This window comes from Podarcis tiliguerta (genome assembly GCF_965153285.1).
Source record: "Podarcis tiliguerta genome assembly, chromosome: 8".
NCBI lineage: Eukaryota > Metazoa > Chordata > Lepidosauria > Squamata > Lacertidae > Podarcis > Podarcis tiliguerta.
The window spans coordinates 82,461,579-82,482,433 of record NC_139541.1 but is presented as its reverse complement, the minus strand read 5'-3'; the positions used below and the strand labels follow the sequence as shown (position 1 = coordinate 82,482,433).

General features: G+C 45.6%; 2 long non-coding RNA genes across 5 annotated transcripts in view; one reads left to right on the top strand and one right to left on the bottom strand.

The window, feature by feature from the left end:
- Positions 1-20,855, top strand: part of LOC310684888 — a 239,051-nt gene that overhangs the window by 217,073 nt on the left and 1,123 nt on the right. The gene's annotated exons all lie outside the window — the stretch shown is intronic.
- LOC310684830 lies at positions 427-17,329 on the bottom strand. 4 transcript variants are annotated; one of them, XR_014514841.1, is made up of 6 exons: positions 17,264-17,329; positions 14,904-14,983; positions 11,710-13,607; positions 9,170-9,223; positions 7,492-7,976; positions 427-827 (listed from the first exon to the last, which is right to left on the bottom strand). It is a non-coding gene; the product is annotated as an uncharacterized lncRNA (long non-coding RNA). The 4 variants fall into 4 exon arrangements; XR_014514842.1 differs by lacking the exon at positions 427-827 and having other exon boundaries at positions 6,698-7,976; positions 17,218-17,329; XR_014514843.1 differs by lacking the exon at positions 427-827 and having other exon boundaries at positions 6,698-7,976.

Here is a 20,855-nt window from a genome sequence, read left to right as displayed (position 1 = left end):
CAGGGGATCCGGTGCAGACTGAGTCTCCTCTGGTTCCAAGCCCGAGCCCATCACAAATATGACAAAGCAGAGAGATGGGGCAGTTCGGCTCCTCAGCAGCTGTTCCCACTGAGTTCTTCATGTGTGCCAGAGTAAACAAAAAGGTTCCAGTCACCACTTGCCCTGGGACTGCAGGGCTGAAGGCAATCCTGCTCTGTCTGCCCTTTCCATCAGCAGAGGGATGAAGGGCAGTTGGGACAGTTGCTGCAGCTTTGTCTAAATACAAGACACGATTGCTTGTTGACATCTCTTTTTTTAAATAATATTTATTAAAAGTTTTATAATTACAAAAGGAAAGTATGAGGGGGGAAAAGCAATAAAAAATTTAACAAACAATACATCGAAAATAAAAGGAAAAACAAAAAAAAAACAATACATCAAAACAAGAAAAACAAAAACATTTAAAAACACATCCAATTTCCATATCTTTATCTTTCATTTACTTGTTTCCTCGACTTCCTCACACCTCCCTTTTTTGTATTCTAGTTCAAATTAGCTAATTCAGCAAATCCTTTCCCTCTTTCTCAATTTTTTGTTCTATAATTTATCTTAACACAGTCTAACTTTAAATTTTCCACTTTAGCCCATTAACAATCAGTTTTTGCTTAATTCTTTATAACATTTCTGCTAAAACCATATAACTTCATTCCAGTATTCTTCTAGCATTCATTAATTTTGAAGTATTTCTGTAAATATACTTTAAATTTTTTCCAATCTTCTTCCACCGACTCTTCTCCCTGGTCTCAGATTCTGCCAGTCATTTCCGCCAGTTCCATGTAGTCCATCAGCTTCATCTGCCATTCTTCCCGGGTGGGTAGATCTTGTGTCTTCCAATACTTTGCGATGAGTATTCTTGCTGCTGTTGTGGCGTACATTAAAAAGGTTCTATCCTTCCTTGGCACCAATTGGCCGACCATGCCCAGGAGAAAGGCCTCTGGTTTCTTCAAGAAGGTATATTTAAATACCTTTTTCATTTCATTATATATCATCTCCCAGAAGGTCTTAATCCTTGGGCACGTCCACCAAAGGTGAAAGAAAGTACCTTCAGTCTCATTACATTTCCAACATTTATTATCGGGCAAATGATAGATTTTTGCCAGCTTGACTGGTGTTATGTACCACCTGTAAATCATTTTCATTAAATTCTCCTTTAAGGCATTGCATGCCGTAAACTTCATACCTGTGGTCCATAACTGTTCCCAGTCAGCCATCATAATGTTATACCCTACATGCCTGTCGACATCTCAAGTCTTTGGGCATTGTTAAAAATTATTCTTCCTCTACTTTGGTCCTCGATATCCCTTCTGCTGGGTGTCTTGACTTATTTAGTTTTCAAGCCTGAGGACAGGACTTGTCTTCCTGTTTCTGACTGACTGAATGAGCCCACTCATGAAAGAAAACAGAATAAAAACATTAAACTGTACATTAAAAAAATTATATGCCATCCATGTTGTGCGTGGAGTTAAATTTGCTCTTTGCTGTTCTGGTACAGCCAAAAGGAACACTTTGTTTACTTATGGGGAAATGAACAGGTGGCATTGCCAAGTCTGCTTCCTGAGGAGCAAGACTCAGGTTTCAAGCAACAATAAATAATCCTAGATAATACTGGAGAGCTTGCTGTTAAAGCAAGTCAGCTTCAGTATAAAGCCAGTCAGTTCTTTTTTTAAAAGAAGCTTTTAATCTAGCAGGTGGTACAAGCCTGGTATTACAAGCCTGGTAGATGAAGGGAACGCAGTGGATGTAGTCTACCTTGATTTCAGCAAGGCATTTGACAAGGTGCCCCATGATATTCTTGTAAAGAAGCTGGTAAAATGCGGTCTTGACTATGCTACCACTCAGTGGATTTGTAACTGGCTGACTGACCGGACCCAAAGGGTGCTCATCAATGGTTCCTCTTCATCCTGGAGAAGAGTGACTTGTGGGGTGCCACAGGGTTCTGTCTTGGGCCCGGTCTTATTCAACATCTTTATCAACGACTTGGATGATGGACTCAAGGGCATCCTGATCAAATTTGCAGATGACACCAAACTGGGAGGGGTGGCTAACACCCCAGAGGACAGGATCACACTTCAAAACGACCTTGACAGATTAGAGAACTGGGCCAAAACAAACAAGATGAATTTTAACAGGGAGAAATGTAAAGTATTGCACTTGGGCAAAAAAAATGAGAGGCACAAATACAAGATGGGTGACACCGGGCTTGAGAGCAGTACATGTGAAAAGGATCTAGGAGTCTTGGTTGACCACAAACTTGACATGAGCCAACAGTGTGACGCGGCAGCTAAAAAAGCCAATGCAATTCTGGGCTGCATCAATAGGAGTATAGCATCTAGATCAAGGGAAGTTATAGTGCCACTGTATTCTGCTCTGGTCAGACCTCACCTGGAGTACTGTGTCCAGTTCTGGGCACCACAGTTCAAGAAGGACACTGACAAACTGGAACGTGTCCAGAGGAGGGCAACCAAAATGGTCAAAGGCCTGGAAACGATGCCTTATGAGGAACGGCTAAGGGAGCTGGGCATGTTTAGCCTGGAGAAGAGGAGGTTAAGGGGGGATATGATAGCCATGTTCAAATATATAAAAGGATGTCACATAGAGGAGGGAGAAAGGTTGTTTTCTGCTGCTCCAGAGAAGCGGACACGGAGCAATGGATCCAAACTACAAGAAAGAAGATTCCACCTAAACATTAGGAAGAACTTCCTGACAGTAAGAGCTGTTTGACAGTGGAATTTGCTGCCAAGGAGTGTGGTGGAGTCTCCTTCTTTGGAGGTCTTTAAGCAGAGGCTTGACAACCATATGTCAGGAGTGCTCTGATGGTGTTTCCTGCTTGGCAGGGGGTTGGACTCGATGGCCCTTGTGGTCTCTTCCAACTCTATGATTCTATGATTCTATGATTCTAGGTGTGTCCCAATGCAGGCAAGTTGGAAGTGATATTCCCAATTTAGTTGTACAAGCAAGCAGAGGTGAACATCAAGAAAAACACCCTGTAGAATATGGTGTGGCTGTTTGGGTAAACTGTCTACAACTGGTAGTTTATTGGTTTGTTTATGACATTCCTATCCCACCTTTTCTCCAAGAAGCTCAAGGTCCCTCTCCCCATTTTATCCTCACAACAACCCTGTGAGGTAGGTTAGGCTGAGAGTGAGTCAGACTGGTTTAAGGTAATCCAGTGAGCCTTGTGGGGATTTGAACCTTGGTCTCCTGGGTCCTAGTCCGGCACTCTAACAACTCCGCCACACGGACTCTCCTAGAACCTGGGCATGGTGGTCGTGCATTCTAGGCTAGCAATGGTGGTTGCCCTGCAACAGAATACGCAACTGTTTGAACTGAGGTTCTCTGTGTTAGGATATTTCCGTTCCACCTTAAAAGGGAGCAGGCTTTATGAGTCACAGAGTCTGCGTATATCCTGTTCGTAGGAAGTTTATGTTGTGTCTTTGCTTTCGTTTCTCTCTCTGTGCCTGAACACTGAAGCAGGCAGTCATGTTTTTCTTTGTTCTGACCAACGCTGAATAAACTTGTAAATAATACTCTCCTGAGTGCATCTTTCGCTGTGCATTATCTGCTGATAGAGTGTGCATTGGCTCTGGAATGTGGCAAGCTATTTCTGGAGCTCGTGTCGCTAATTGCTGATACTGCGTGTCTGCGGGAGATCGATGGACGTCCGGAGACGACGTGGAGTCATGATGGACTTTGTCTCCCTGGCAGTATCCCAACAGTCTGATCCTCAGTGCATACAAGGTGTACATAGCTTTGCTGTGCTTACCCTTTTCTAATTTAGCGGAGAATATGGCTTCTGATGATTTCCTGGCAGTAAGTGAAGATGGACATTTCCAGTGGACTTAGCTCCCAGGGTCTAGTCTGTTAGAATTCCTGATCCATGATTGCAATCATAGGATTGTTGTCTTTCACATGAGGGTATATGTTTCGCCTCCACAGAGTGGGAAGTGAAGGAGACAGGATGTTTGTGTTATTGTGTTCTGTGAAGTGGGACTATTGTCCTTTGTTCTTTTTCTCTTCGCTGTCTGATGCTAGTCTGTCGCTGTCTGTCCGTGTGTGTTTATATGTAAATAATGTAGATTATTTATTTATATGTAAATAAAGGGACGCGGGTGGCGCTGTGGGTAAAAGCCTCAGCGCCTAGGGCTTGCCAATCGAAAGGTCGGCGGTTCGAATCCCCGCGGTGGGGTGCGCTCCCGTTGTTCGGTCCCAGCGTCTGCCCACCTAGCAGTTCGAAAGCACTCCCGGGTGCAAGTAGATAAATAGAGACCGCTTACCAGCGGGAAGGTAAACGGCGTTCCGTGTGCTGCGCTGGCTCGCCAGATGCAGCTTGTCACGCTGGCTACGTGACCTGGAAGTGTCTCCGGACAGCGCTGGCCCCCGGCCTCTTGAGTGAGATGGGCGCAGAACCCTAGAGTCTGTCAAGACAGGCCCGTATGGGCAGGGGTACCTTTACCTTTACCTTTAAAGTAGATTAGCCAAATACTGAGTTGCTGAGGTCTGTCATGCGCAAGTTGCGCAAACTCTGGGGGTCCCTAAGCGTGCCGGTGTCAGTTGGCATCAGTCGCTGTGATGTTCAGGCTGAAGAAAGCTTATGAAGCTCCCGAATGATCGACCAGGAGGGAGGGAACATGCCAGTCGGGCATGTGTCTCTGCCAGAGTCCTACTCGGGTGTAGGCTGAACTCCTGACATAGTCTAGGTGTGCTGCGAGTGGCGCAGGCATTGGGAGACAGAGGCATGTTGCCCTGACCATGGCATAGAGCAGAGGGACCTCACACCCAGAGGCTGAATGTGGCCCTCCAGATATCTAGCTGGTCCTTGGGATGGTCCTGAGGCTAACTCCCTTCCAACAGGGAACCTCTTCACTGGCCCTGCCCTGCAGAGATTTTGCCTGGGTGTGCCCTTGAGTGGTGACGATGCCTCTTGCTTCTTGCATGGAGGATGGAGAGGGGTGTGGGACCCTAGGGCTAATGCTTCTGTTACTGGGAAGACATTTCCCTCTGGGAAAGACACAGGAGAAAGACTCCACAGCCCACATTCGGCAGACACGGAACATGGGGCTCTTTGCTCTACCCATTTGTCTGCACTCTTCCTTCCACACCAAATCCCCTCACCTCCAGGAAGATGGCTGCAGCGACTTCTGGCACCCTGGCAAAGCGCTTATTTTTCAGAGCTGAAATGATGTATGCAGCCAACCCAGGAATCCAGCACTGCTGGAGCCCCTGAAATGTGTAACTAACAGGGTCTTGTGAGCGAAGGCGAGGGCATCCCAGAAACCCCAGCAAAGAGAAGCACATTCACACGCCATGCCATGAACGAGTTCTGCTTCTTTGCCAAAATGTTTGAAGATCACTATGCTCTTCCTCTTACCTCACCAGGGCATATACCGTATTTTTCGCTCTGTAAGACACACTTTTCCCCTCTTAAAAGGTAAGGGGAAATGTGTGTGCGTCTTATGGAGCGAATGCAGGCTGCGCAGCTATCCCTCTTGCTCTCCTGGCTTCAGGGATAGCCTGACGGTCGGGTGCATATTATAAGAGCGAAAAATACGGTAATCCCTGGTCAAAGGTGTCAGGGTACAAAAGGAGGTCCAAGGTGGCCATCTCAGCATGTGCCTCCATAGTGCTGAGAAGGAGCTGTGCCTCTCTGAAACCAAGACAGTGGCAGAGGTAGCAGGAGGGTCATTGGCACAGACGGTGGGGATCAGGACCCCTCTTTTAAGGTTTAAGGTGCTGGTTTTAACCTTCAAAGCCCTATACGGCCTAGGACCCTCGTACCTACGGGACTGCCTCTCCTGGTATGCCCCACAGAGGAACTTACGGTCTGCAAATTAAAACATCCTGAAGGTCCCAGGACTCAGAGAGGTTAGGCTGGCCTCAACTAGAGCCAGGGCTTTTTCGGCTGCGGCTCCAACCTGGTGGAACACTCTGTCACAAGAGACAAGGGCCCTGCAGGACTTGACATCTTTCTGCAGGGCTTGCAAGACAGAGCTGTTCCACCAGGCCTTTGGTCAGGGTGCAGCCTGACTCCCTCCTTTGGCAATCTTTACAAAACTTTAGTTTATGGTTGCCATCAATTTTGATTTTAATTAATTTTTATAATGTTGCACTATTTTAGTGTTGTTAGCCGCCCGGAGCCCAGCTTCAGCTGGGGAGGGCGGGATATAAATAAAATTTATTATTATTATTATTTTCATGAGGAAGGTCTTCTCCTGCAGGGAGGTGGAGATCAGCCCCAGGAAGGTGACGAGGAGCTGTGCCAATGACCTCCATTTGATGGGTGGATATTCCTCCATCTGGAGGATGACGTTTATGAGGCTGGCGATTCCTGGAAGAGGCAGGGGTGCAAGTCACTTTCTTTGGGCTCCTTGGCTCTGAACTGGGATGCTGCATGCTGGGGGGGGGGGCGCGAGGCTGTGTGCATATGCCCCTCTGCCACCTTCTCTTCTGAAATGAGGGCTTGTTTCTCACTGCAATCCACCTAACATCTCTCCCAGTGGGCCCAGGATTGGAGTCGTGCCTTCCAGTTCCTCTGCGGGAACATTCAAAGTGATAAGGAAACATTCCGGGGTGAGAGACTACTCAACAGCCCAGCTTGTCAGAGTCCAAGTCCGCCGCAGGTCCATGCGGTCAGTAAAAGGAGGATGTTCCTGCCAAGTAATTTGGAGCAAAACAGCAGACTTAGATCCTTTATTGTTGCGCAACAGGTTCAAACAGCAGTAAGAACCCAGAGCGTGGGGTGACATTGGCTTTTAAAACTTCCCACAACATTCCAGAATACAGTTCGTACAGCACCATTGCTACATCATCTTTACATCACTGACATGTCACAAAAGGGGAGGGGTAGACCGGGTTTACGCTAGTTCAACCTTGGCAAACATGTCCAGACAAGTCCTGGGTACAAGATTAGCATAGGCAAAACATTCCCAGGCACCTCTCAAGTACCCACCATCAAAGGGCAATAGAGCTCCCTTTGCACATCCATAACCTGGGGCAAGTCCGGTGATGGGCTTTTGGAAACTACCTGCTCAGCAACTGTTACCCCAGGCACTTCCCGCAGGTATCATGTCCTCACGCTTGACGGATTATGGCGGGAGGGAAAAGAGTCCTTTCCTTAAGGGCAAAATGGCGTTGGAATGGAGAAATTGGTCAAACCACTGATTTTCTACAAATGGGTGTAACATATACTTCTGAAGGCAGACGAAACATCAAAACACAAAGTAATGTAAACAATTACTTTTCCCAATATATATACATCTTTAAACAACACTTTTCAGAAGGGGAAACATGGTATCTGCAATGCTAGCAGAGTTAAGTGTGATGAAACAAACACACGTGTCTGGCATCTAAGACAACTGAATTAAAACTCGCCCAATGTTCCACCAATGGCCAGATGTTAAATTCTGCAAGTGCAGAAAACAGCTTCATCCCAACCGGTTAATTTGGTTGTGGAACATTATCTTTGTCCCCATTCAAGAATTTCCCGCAACCACCTTTGCTCACAGCACACAAGCAGAGTGTGTCACATATCTTGCTGGTTTGTTACCGCTATGGCAGCAACTGCTAATCAGGGGGGAAAGCAAGATGATAGTTCTCCGCATTAAGGCTTTGGAGATCATTCTTGCTCATATTAGTATCCACAGCATTGCAGCTTTTCTTCCACCCTGTTGCTGCCAGAGAAGGCCATCATAGTGCCCTGTCAATGTTAGGGCCTTCCGAATCCCTCCAGCAGGGTCGGCAACCAGGGATGATGGGAATTGTAGTCTTGAAGGCGTACTGGAGACCAAAGCTAGCCATTTCTCCAGGACTGTTCTGTTGATCTGTAGGACTCTGTTCTCTTCTGACCTACACTTAAATAGCTTCTGCTTTCACAAGACCGCATTCTCAGCATCTTCTCCAGCTCTTTCCCCCCAGGTTGTTATTCTTCCATCCACAACGGCCTAATAAACAAAAACATACAACAGGCTGTTTTTGGTTCTCGGCTTCCTGAACATAAAATCAGCATATAAATATTTTTAACAGATTTTAAGGCTTTTTTGCATTGTACAGACCTTGTATGTCACTTTGAGACTTTGTGGAGAAAGCAATGAAAAAATAATTGAGGGAGGGAAAGCAATCCAGTACACATCAATAAAAAGCAGGACCTCAATCATTCCAATGTAAAAAATGAATAAAGAAACAGACCCCTGTGTAAAGACTTCAGACTAGTCACTGCACAAACATTGAAATTATGAGCATATGCAAGGACCAACTTGAACAAGCCCAAGTGTGCTGTTTAAAACACGTGCATAGGTAAGGATGAAAACGTAATATTAACCGTAAGACTCAAAATATCTGTGGCTCCCATAGGTTTTTCCAACCAGGAACCATAAGCTTAGGCTTATTAACACAATCATGACATAAAACTGTGGTGCATATGTCTCTTACAAGGCCATTAAGTGCCTCAATTTTTCACACCCCTCGTGCCATAGTACCGAAAACTCAAAAAAGAGCAAGGTAAAAATTGAACACAAGAGCCCTGTTGGATCGGTCCAAATGCCCGGCCAATCCAGAATCCTATTCTCCAAGTGGCCAACCAGATCCAATAGGAAGCCTACCAGATTTAATAAGGGTTTATGAATGAAGCAGTAAACAGGCACATGTCTCCTTCATAGTTTATCTCCTCAATCACTGCCTGAAGACTCAGAGAAGCAGTAGGAATATGCCGGTTGCAGACCACGAGGGCCCAGCTTGCTCTCCAACGGCATGGAAGAGGACTATACATCACAAAGGCCATGCAGCCTTTCCAGTTTTCCCCATTGGGTTGACAGCAGGATGAATGGCAAGTGCATTTGTAGAAAGCTGTCTAATCTCTAGGCCAGCATTGCCAATGGCCTGGAATAATGGGCACTGTAGTCCAACATGGCTGATGTTCTTTCAGAACTGCTTATCCCAAGACAGCATTTTATATTTCAATGCACTTTTAGTCTAAACCTAAGAGTACAGCATAATTTTCACAGTGGTGTTTATAAAGACAACACCCCACAGTGGTCTTGACGACCGACACACACACCACACACCGGTCCACAAAAGGCAAATAGGAAAAATTAATCATTCTCATGAATACCTAGGGAGTCAAAACTGCTGTACATACCCACTTCAGGATTATGTGGCCATTCCAACAGCATGCAATGAACTTTCAAGTGCACTAGAATGGGAAGAACAAAATTGTACAAGAGTTAAGACAACTGCTTCTCAAACTGGGAGTCCCAATGTATTCCTGGGCTGGTCACACAATGAGTGTGTGTCTGTGTCGTCTCCTCCCCCCCCCCCCCAATTTCTAGGGAGTTTAAAGAAAATTCATGACGGGCCCACAGCACTTATGTCGTGGATCCTCTTGGAGCAACTTAGTTACAGACCCCCAGCCTATTAAATTCTATTTATATAAGCAATATATGCTCTAATGCCAACACGTTAATTAAAACATGGAATATATAATATGCAATTGTCCAGTGTTAAATTTGAACGCAAGAGTCTTTTATTTTCTTTTTCAGCGAGAGGAGATAGACTAGAAAGCTTAGCTGCTTGTGCCACCAGAGCTTTTTGCTGCTGTTATTGGGGAAAGATGTTGATTTCTATGAATTGCATGTCTTTTTATAATAACTTTTTTTTACTTAAGCTCTTAAAAATATTGCTAGGCGGCCTGTAGGATACAGTGGTACCTCTGGTTAAGTACTTAATTCGTTCCGGAGGTCTGTTCTTAACCTGAAACTGTTCTTAACCTGAAGCACCACTTTAGCTAATGGGGCCTCCTGCTGCTGCCGTGCCGCTGGAGCACGATTTCTGTTCTCATCCTGAAGCAAAGTTCTTAACCTGAAGCACTATTTCTGGGTTAGTGGAGTCTTTAACCTGAAGCGTCTGTAACCTGAAGCGTAAGTAACCCGAGGTACCACTGTACTTATAAGTTCAATAACTAATAATAGAAGGGGCTCAGCTCAGTGGTAGACTATCTGTTTTGCATGCAGAAGGTTCCATATTCAATCCTTGGCCTCCCTAGGTAGGGCTGGTAATGACCACTGCCTGAATCCATGGGCAGCCCCTGCCAGTCAGTGTAGACAGCATTGAGTTTGCTGGACCAACAGTCTTAACCAGGGGTCAGCAAGGGTTACTGGGCATGGGCCAGTTCACTCCTGCAGAGATCCTCCGTGGGCCGGGCTAGTGCAGTGTGACGCCAGAAATTGTGCCTGCGCATGTCTGTGTCGCCGGAAATTGTGTTTGCGCAGAAGCAATTTCCGGCGTCTGGGCATGTGCAGAAGCGATTTCCAGAGCCGCAGAAGAGTCCGTGCGCCGCACTGCTTTAGCACAGCGTGCAGGGACTCACCAAGCGGGCAGCTCAGGGGCCAGTTAAGCCTTAAGTTGTCGACCCCTGGTCTTAACTCAGTACAGTGGTACCTTGGGTTACATACGCTTTGTGAGGAGAATCAGAACTTACAGGGTTAACAGTTCTGTGTTACGTCTCACATTCTGAGGCGTGGTTTAGTTCACATACGGGAATCTTTCTTTGTGTGTGAAGTCCCTTTCGTTTTTGCTGAAAGGCGAGAAGGATGTCTGCTCTCTCGCCGGGGAAAATTTGCGATGTTTTTCAATGCAATTAAAGACTGATAGAGATAAGCAAGAAGCCTGCGTTCAGTCTGATTTATTACCCACACACGAGGCAACGTTTCCTGCCGCTGTGAATAACTCTGCTAAAAGCAACAAAGGGCTCACGTTTTAAATCAGCACGAGCAGAAAGGCACAGGGAAGTGTGCCGGACGCCATTTAAAAACCCACACGCTTCAGGTTACATACGCTTCAGGTTACAGACACCACTAACCCAGAAATAGTGCTTCAGGTTAAGAACTTTGCTTCAGGATGAGAACAGAAATCGTGCTCTGGCAGCGCGGCAGCAGCAGGAGGCCCCATTAGCTAAAGTGGTGCTTCAGGTTAAGAACAGTTTCAGGTTAAGAACGGACCTCCGGAACAAATTAAGTACTTAACCCGAGGTACCACTGTATAAGGCAGCTTCCTGTGTTCCTAAGTAAATTATGTTTATAAGTGGACCTCACTCCCAAGGGTTTAAGCAGCACTGGATTGAACACAACTTTTTAACAATGCCACTAGCACAAAGCAACGGTTACAGTAAGCAAACACTACCCAAGTGAAGCAATGTCTCCTTCGTGGTTTATCTCCTCCATCACTGTGCTCAGAGCAGAAGGAGGAATATGCAGGTTGCGGAACTCAGAGGGCCCAGCTTGCTCTCCAACGGTGTGGAAGGGGACTATACGTCACAGAGCCCAAAGGCCTACGCTCCCATATGCCACATGGACAGAGCAGCCTCTCCAGAGATCCCCGTTGGGTTGACAGCATGATGAAGTGCGTCCATTGCTAGAAGATTTCATGTCTCTGGGGCAGCAAGGGATAAGTGCTCTCAAAATACTGGTGCCCCCAACTCCCAAGGGTCAAGTCCAAGGAGCAAAACCTTTTTTTGCAGATGGAGACAATTGATGTGCTCCATAACATAAGGTTACCAGATTTTTTTCAATGAATCCGGGGACACTTTTCAGCTTCAGTCGGAATGACAGCTCGATAGGAAGTCCGCCTTTACTACTAAGATAATACATTAAAACAACTACATTGATGAAATTGAAGAGTTACCTTTGTTCCTGACTAGTTGTATTGTTCCGAGGAGTGCACCTTGCTGAGAAGACCTCTTCTTGACTCCAGTTTTGTTGCAAATTCCTGGCAATCCATGGCAAAGTTACTTTGGACCGCTAGCATAGCTTTGATTGTGTCAATATCAAGCCTTGACCTCTGAGATGTCCACATCATGTTCATGGAAGAAAACACTCTCTCCACTGCAGCATTGCTTCCTGGTAGACAGAGACAGAGTTGAACCAACTTTTGTAGCTGGGGATAGGGGATCATCTTCTGAGAGAAGAATGAGAAAACGTCACTCCACCTTGAACACACATCAGCACCATCTTCATTCCACTTAGTTATCTTTTCTTTTGATACATATTCTTTCAAAGAAGAAATTTCATCAAATAAATGATCCTCACTTAGACCAACGCCTCCTACTCTTGGTGAAAAATATTGGAGACACTCTTCAAAGTTTTCTCTCTGTGGACAAGTCCGAAGCAAAATGCACTCCATACACCTAATATCTTCAGAGTGGGAGCGCCAAGCAGTTAGGTATTCAACAGCAGTAGTGTAGAAGTCTTTTGATATGGTGAGAAATTCTTCCTGCGTGCAAGAACCACCTTCTTCGAGAGATGGCAAAAGTTTCCTCACTGAGATGGGGATAAACTTGTCATCACTCCTAGCCTGAAGTTTCTGGATCAAAATGTTGAGAATCATGCAAGATTCCACCGCTGTTACTTCCTCTCCTTCGGCTTGGAGTATGGAATCGTGGAAAAGAGGCAGAGTCGAAGCAACAAAATTCATCCACAAATCGGTGCAAGGATCACTGAACCACTTTTTCAGCAGGGTCGGGCATTTCTCCTCAGACAGAAAGAAGGATTTCAAGGCAGCATAATTTTCACAGATCCTTCTGATGGCTGGCAGCAGCGAAAGCCATCTGACATTGCTATAGCTAAGAATATTCTTGTGTTCCTGTCCTACAAACTCGCAAAACTCTTTTAGATGTTCTACCCTCACTGTAAATATGTGAAAATAACCAAAAATCTTTACCACAAGTCCTTCAACATCAACAGGGATTGAATTTATTGCGGAATGTGCACTGTTACGTATCATTTGAGCGTTATACCCCAAGCAGAGAATATTCTTTCCCAAACCTTCCTTCATTTTGGTGAGGACATTGTTTGAACCTTTCTTCTTCAAACCGCCAAAGTCAGTGTTCGTATTGTCTGCTGAAACCGCTACCACTTTATGCTCCAAACCAAGATGCTGGATTGTTTCAAATGAGGCCGTGTATATTATTTCAGCTGTTTCCCCCGTAATTTCAACAAAGTCCACAATTTTATTACGGATGGATACAGCTTTCTCAGCATTCACATGTACGTAGCGAACAATAATTGGCAGCAATTTTGTATTGCAATGATTTGAAGCATCTAGAAGTATAGTTACAAAAGAAGCTCTATTGCTTTCTTCTACCGCCTCGGCAATCGCCCAGGGAGCAATCACATGTTTGACAATGGCTTCAACTTTTGTTCTGGAACACATGAATTTCTTAACCAAGCTGGAAGTACAGTCCATAGACTTGAAACTGTGGTAATGCCTCATGGTATGAAATGCGAAAGTTCCTTCTTGAAGGGCAATGTTTATTTCACTTTGATCTGGCACAATCGTCGTAAAGTATGTTGATACGTTCGTTGAGTTGCTACTTTCCCGAATCAAGGAGCTTTTATGTCTTTTAGTTGCAACATGTTCAACGACTGAGGTTCGCCCGCCACTTCCAACGGTAAAAGTTACTTCACATAGTGAACAAAATGCAGAATGTTCCTTCACTCCTCTTCTGATAAATGGAAAATCCTTTAGTATCAAATCATTCACCACACATTTTCGTTTCTTTGACGTCTTAGTAGCTTCAATAACTACAATATAAATTACAAAAAGTACACGTGAATGTATTAAAAGGCTGCCGATACTGCCAAAAACAAACACTCAACACTGGGAAAAGCAACAGAATAAAAGAGGAAGAGGAAAATGGAAGTGAGATGTGAAAACAAGCGCGAGCTGGCAGCGAGCCAATCACATTTCGAGAGAAAACCATGTGATAGCAGCTAGCCAATCACACTTCGATATACATATTGATGTGTCTTGTACCGTTGAACCAATCACACAACATTCATTCCCTACTAATTCCAAAGAGAAATTCAAGAATGAGTTGTTTCCTTCCAAAGAGAATGCCATGTAAGAATAATTTACAGTTATCTTATACATCTACAACACTTAAAATATAAATTCAGGGACATTAAATTAAACCCAGGGACATTTCGAGGATGGATTTTCTCAGGGGACCGATTTGTAAATCTAGGGGCTGTCCCTGGGAAACAGAGACATCTGGTAACCTTACCATAACAGAGTAAGGTTTCAATAGACTAAAGAAAAGCCTTCTCCCTTAGACATAACTGGGAAGGGGGCTATATAAACCAGGGGTCAGCAAACTTTTTCAGCAGGGGGGCAAGTCCACTGTCTCTCAGACCTTGTGGGGGGCCAGACTATACTTGGGGGGGGGGGAGAACTTTGCCCCACAAATAACCCAGAGATGCATTTTAAATAAAAGCACACATTCTACTCATGTAAAAACAAGCTGATTCATGAACCGTCCAGGGGCTGGATTTAGAAAGTGATTGGGCTGGATCCGGCCCCCAGGCCTTGGTTTGGCTACCCATGGTGTAAACACTTTACCTTCCAAGTACATTCTAATCACAGACACACACTCAAAGAATTATGGGCACTGTAGTTTACCCCTCATAGCTACCAGTAACCGCTAAACTACATTGCTACAAGAAAGCAAGTGCTTCAAATGTAACTGTAAATGTTTACTGGTAACTAAAGTCCAAGAGTCTGCAGATATTCCATTCACATAAAATCATACTGTTGCACTATTTTATTGTTGTTAGCTGCCCTGAGCCCGGATTCGGCTGGGGAGGGCGGGATATAAATAAAATTTATTATTTATTATTATTATTCCTACCTTTGAAAGTGTTCCCAACCAGGTGCCTTTCAGTTATTGCTGGACTGCAACTCCCAATCATTCTTGGCTACTGGCCATGCTGACTGGGGCCAATAAGAGCTGTAGTTCAAAACATCTGGATTGCACCAGGTTGATGAAGTCTAGTCTGGGTAGTAATCTTAAAACCAAACAGAAAAAAATTCTCCAGTACCTTGCATTTCCAAACCAGACATGTTCACCTGTGGATCAAATGCACTCTTCAGCAGCATCCAATGAGGTTCTCAAGGCTTTCTGGCCACAAAACAAAAGAGCACATTAGTGCATTACAACTGCCTGAAACACAGATTCATACAGTACCACTGGAACCAAGCAATGTACAACCTAAGGTAAAGGTAAAGGGACCCCTGACCATTAGGTCCAGTCATGACCGACTCTGGGGTTGCAGCGCTCATCTCGCTTTATTGGCCATTGGGAGCTGGCAAACAGCTTCTGAGTCATGTGGCCAGCATGACTAAGCCGCTTCTGGTGAACCAGAGCCGCACACGGAACGCCATTTACCTTCCCGCCGGAGCAGTACCTATTTATCTACTTGCACTTTGACGTGCTTTTGAACTGCTAGGTTGGCAGGAGCAGGGACCAAGCAACGGGAGCTCACCGGCAAGTCCTAGGCTCTGTGGTTTAACCCACAGCGCCACCCGCATCCCTATGTACAACCTAGTATCCAAGAATACACTGCACAAACATTTATGACCAAACTTGTCTTTGTTTATAAATGCTTGGTTTCAGGAAAGCTATAAAGCCTCACAATGATTAGAGCAGGCACCCCCAACCTGCGGTCCTCCAGATGTTTTGGACTACAATTCCCATCATCCCTAACCACTCATCCTGTTAGCTAGGGATCATGGGAGTTGTAGACCAAAACATCTGGAGGGCTGCAGGTTGGGGATGCCTGGATTAGGGCAACCACTGTTAGGAAAATCTGTATCTTTGCAGATTGAATATTGATGCTTCAGAGCCTCATATAGCTTTTAAATACAATCTTGCTTGAAATGATCAAAGTTGAAAGGTTTCTCCCCACACATCAGCACAGCGATATGCTCATGTATAAGCTGTTAAGAGGACCCTAGCAAGCAGAAAAAAAGCTTTTAAATCAAACCTAGGATCATGCTAGCGTGGATGGAATGGGAAGAAGGGAGAACCACGTACACCAAGTCATAGAATCATAGAGTTGGAAGAGACCACAAGGGCCATCGAGTCCAACCCCCTGCCAAGCAGGAAACACCATCAGAGCACTCCTGACATATGGTTGTCAAGCCTCTGCTTAAAGACCTCCAAAGAAGGAGACTCCACCACAGTCCTTGGCAGCAAATTCCACTGTCGAACAGCTCTTACTGTCAGGAAGTTCTTCCTAATGTTTAGGTGGAATCTTCTTTCTTGTAGTTTGGATCCATTGCTCCGTGTCCGCTTCTCTGGAGCAGCAGAAAACAACCTTTCTCCCTCCTCTATGTGACATCCTTTTATATATTTGAACATGGCTATCAGATCACCCCTTAACCTCCTCTTCTCCAGGCTAAACATGCCCAGCTCCCTTAGCCGTTCCTCATAAGGCATCGCTTCCAGGCCTTTGACCATTTTGGTTGCCCTCCTCTGGACACGTTCCAGTTTGTCAGTGTCCTTCTTGAACTGTGGTGCCCAGAACTGGACACAGTACTCCAGGTGAGGTCTGACCAGAGCAGAATACAGTGGCACTATTACTTCCCTTGATCTAGATGCTATACTCCTATTGATGCAGCCCAGAATTGCATTGGCTTTTTTAGCTGCCTTGAGCTCCTTTAAGAAAAGGTGAGAAAATAATTAAACAATTAAACTTTTTAGAGGAGTAAGAAAAATCCAATTTGCCTTGCAAGTTTAACAGAACTTCACAAAGAAGACATCCATGAAACGGGTAGGGATGAGGCTGCTCATAGCTTTCTTCCCAAGCGCAGACAAGCCAAGAGGAATCCCAGATGGAAACCAGCAAACTGCAAGCAGAGGAAGGGTTGCTGCAGGGCACCATTCTTCCCAGACCTCAAAAGCAAATTGCCACCCATGCCAGCTGTTGTCCTCCAAAGCACACCCCGACTTGCTGCACCTGTTGAATTTCTGCCTGCCGCCACACACTTTCAAGGCACAGGGACTCTCCCTCTCCCAATAATTATGTTATGGAGTTTTCCGAAGCACTAACTGCAACGACGGTGCTCCTTCAACTTTGAAATTCCAGAAACAGGTGGAAATTCAACAGGGAAAGTCTAATCACTGAATGTTTCGCTGTTGACGTTCTGCCCGTCAGAAATCTCGTAAAAACACAAGACGGAGCGCAGCCTCGCCTTGCTTTCTTAACATTTCACAAGGGTGAGCGCCGGGGAAAATATTTAAAACACTGGATCAGAGAATCAGCCTCTGACTTGGCTCTATTCTTTCATTTATCAAGATGTCAAAACGCTGCAATCATAAAAACAGCTTAAATAATCACTAATAATTGTTACCTTCCCTAACTTATTGCTTCTGGCGAGCTTAAACGGCCGCGCTTACCGCTCTTTAAGGCGGAAGCAGCAGCTCCACCACCTACCTCTTCCTCCCGCGCGCCTAGAAATGAACGCTGGACGAGCGGGACGTAGGTATTTATATCGCGCAAGGGCTGACGGGAAAGAGCAAGCCGTCCGACTGCACGGCGCATGCGGCACAGGTTTCCCGTCGTAGAGGAACGCCCCCGACTTTCCTCTGTCTGGGCGGTCCTCACTTCCGGCTCTCAATCGGCTTTTTCAGCGTGCGGGCCAATGGGGGAATAGTATTTTATTTCATTTTTAAATCGAACAACAACAAAAAAAGGTCCTCGGCGCATAGTGGTTATTTGAAAGCACTGCACTTCTGCCTCCTGATTTCTCTCTCTCCTACCTCTTAAACCTTACTCCACTATAGCTATTTCTACCAGTTTTGCCCCGCAAATGGCGGATAACATCGATGGCCAATGGGAACCGAACTTTTTACTGCCTTGAAGACTGCACCTTTTAGGGTATTTTAGGGTATTATGCGCATGCGTGATAGCGATGGGCAGAGAGGTAGGATACAGAGGAGCAGTGATTGGTTGAACTCAAGGTGGCGCCGAGTTGAAAGAGGAGGAGATTCTAAGACAAGAGACTCCGACGACGTTCTGCCCACAAGGGCGCCCTCTGCCGAGTGAAATGATGAATTGCCTCTCGTGCACATATTTTAATAAATATGTGCCCAACGACTTGTGAAAGTATCACTTGCATTTTTGCTGCACCTTCATATTTTAAATGAGTTAGTCTATGCAATTTTAAAAAAAACCTCACATCAGCTTAAAAAACAAACAAACATTTGACCAAAACCATATGCTTAAGATCCAGTAATAATAAACATGGCAGAAAACTGAAGGGTGTTTGGGGCAGATGCTTTGAGCTGGTGCATGGCTTGCACAGATTATCACTTGCAACATAAGAAAAGCCCTGCTTGGCTGCCCTGTAAAGGTAAAGGGACACCTGACCATTAGGTCCAGTCGTGGCCGACTCTGGGGTTGCGGCGCTCATCTCGCTTTACTGGCCGAGGGAGCCGGCGTACGGCTTCCGGGTCATGTGGCCAGCATGACTAAGCTGCTTCTGGCGAACCAGAGCAGCACACGAAAATGCCATTTACCTTCCCGCCAGAGCGGGAAGTAGATACCGAAGTAGATACCTATTTATCTCCTTGCACTTTGGCATGCTTTTGAACTGCTAGGTTGGCAGGAGCAGGGACCGAGCAACGGGAGCTCACCCCGTCGCGGGGATTCGAACTGCTGATCTGATCAGCAAGTCCTAGGCTCTTTGGTTTTTAACCCACAGCGCCACCCGCATCCCTGTAGCCAGCCTAAAAAGTTCAGGGTGGGGACACCCAGCAAGTAGTTTGGGGCATAATATCTGTCCATATCAATGCTTTACTTTGTGTTCATTAAGGCTATGCTGGTGATAATGGAACTTCCAGCTGGTATACTTTACACAACTGATGCTCCTTCTTAGCGACAGGAAACTGTCTCCAAATCACTTCCCCCTTCAAGATCCCCAGTTGATTTTCTGCCTCGTGGGAACAGGCAGAGTTTTGGGGGTTCCCGCATGGGTGCAATAGCTATTATTATTATTATTATTATTATTATTATTATTATTATTATTTTGTTTGAACTAATAGCTTCAAGTTACAAAAAAAATGAGTTTCTGGCTAAATATCAGGAAGAACGTTATGACAGTAAGAGCTGTTCAACAGTGGAACAGACTCCCTCTGGAGACTGCGAACTCTCCTTCCTTGGGGGTTTTAAAGGTGAGGTTGGAAGGCCATCTGCCATGGATGCTTACCTGAGATCCCTGCATTGCAGGGGTTGGACTGAAAGACACTCAGGGTCCCTTCCAACTCTACAATTCTATGATTCTATAACAAAGGGTCTGTGGGCAGCATGAAACTAAGCCACATGACAGTATAGCATCTAGATCAAGGGAAGTAATAGTGCCACTGTATTCTGCTCTGGTCAGACCTCACCTGGAGTACTGTGTCCAGTTCTGGGCACCACAGTTCAAGAAGGACACTGACAAACTGGAACGTGTCCAGAGGAGGGCAACCAAAATGGTCAAAGGCCTGGAAACGATGCCTTATGAGGAACGGCTAAGGGAGCTGGGCATGTTTAGCCTGGAGAAGAGGAGGTTAAGGGGTGATATGATAGCCATGTTCAAATATATAAAAGGATGTCACATAGAGGAGGGAGAAAGGTTGTTTTCTGCTGCTCCAGAGAAGCGGACACGGAGCAATGGATCCAAACTACAAGAAAGAAGATTCCACCTAAACATTAGGAAGAACTTCCTGACAGTAAGAGCTGTTCGACAGTGGAATTTGCTGCCAAGGAGTGTGTCTCCTTCTTTGGAGGTCTTTAAGCAGAGGCTTGACAACCATATGTCGAGTGCTCTGATGGTGTTTCCTGCTTGGCAGGGGGTTGGACTCGATGGCCCTTGTGGTCTCTTCCAACTCTATGATTCTATGATTTTCCATGATTCTATGATTTTCTATGACACTACACCCAAGAAACAAGTGAGCAGGACGTGAGATCCTACTGCAAGAACAGGGAACTACCAGCAATGTAAGGGAACCATGGAGGGAAACGATGAGCAAGTCGTTTTGGGAAAAGGTGGGTTTTGAAAGGTGGCACAGGAGAGCCCTTCATTGGAAGAGCCTTCATCCTGGCTTTGGCCTTGGCCAAGAATTGACACTGCAGCTGAGGCTGATGGGAGTTGTCCATCAGTCAACAACTTACAAAAGGCCACACGGACCAGAGCTTTCCAAACTGTGTGTTGAGACACATTCGTGTGTTGGATGCAGTGTGTCACGTGAACGCTCCCTGCGCTCCTCCTGGGGCTGGAAAGGGGTTAGTTTAACCTCCGGTTTTCTAGTAGTATAACCGAATTACTGCGTTGCGAAATGATGCATGCCTAAAAAGTGTGTCACCAACATGAAAGGTTTGGAAAGCTCTGACGTGGACCTTGTGGGGCCCTTTTGCAAACTGGTGGTGAGACTCTTGTGGGCACTACACAAAGTGTTGGTGCTGACCTTTAAAGTCCTAAACTTTAAAGGCCCAGTATACCTGAAGGAGCATCTCCACCCCCATTGTTCAGCCCGGACACTGATGTCCAGCGCCGAGGGCCTTCTGGCGGTTCCCTCATTGCGAGAAGCAAAGCTACAGGGAACCAGGCAGAGGGCCTTCTCGGTAGTGGCGCCCGCCCTGTGGAACGCCCTCCCATCAGATGTCAAAGCGATAAATAACTACCTGACATTCAGAAGACATCTTAAGGCAGCCCTGTTCAGGGAAGTTTTTAATGTGTGATATTTTAGTGTATTTTTGGTTTCTATGGAAGCTGCCCAGAGTGGCTGGGGAAACCCAGCCAGATGGGCGGGGTACAAATAATAAATAATTCTTCTTCTTCTTCTTCTTCTTCTTCTTCTTCTTCTTCTTCTTCGACATTTGAAGGCAGCCCAGTTTAAGGAAGTTTTTAATGTTTGATTCTTTATCGTTTTTTAATATTCTGTTGGAAGCCACCCAGAGTGGCTGGGAAGACCTGGCCAGATGGGCAGGGTATAAGTAATAAATTGT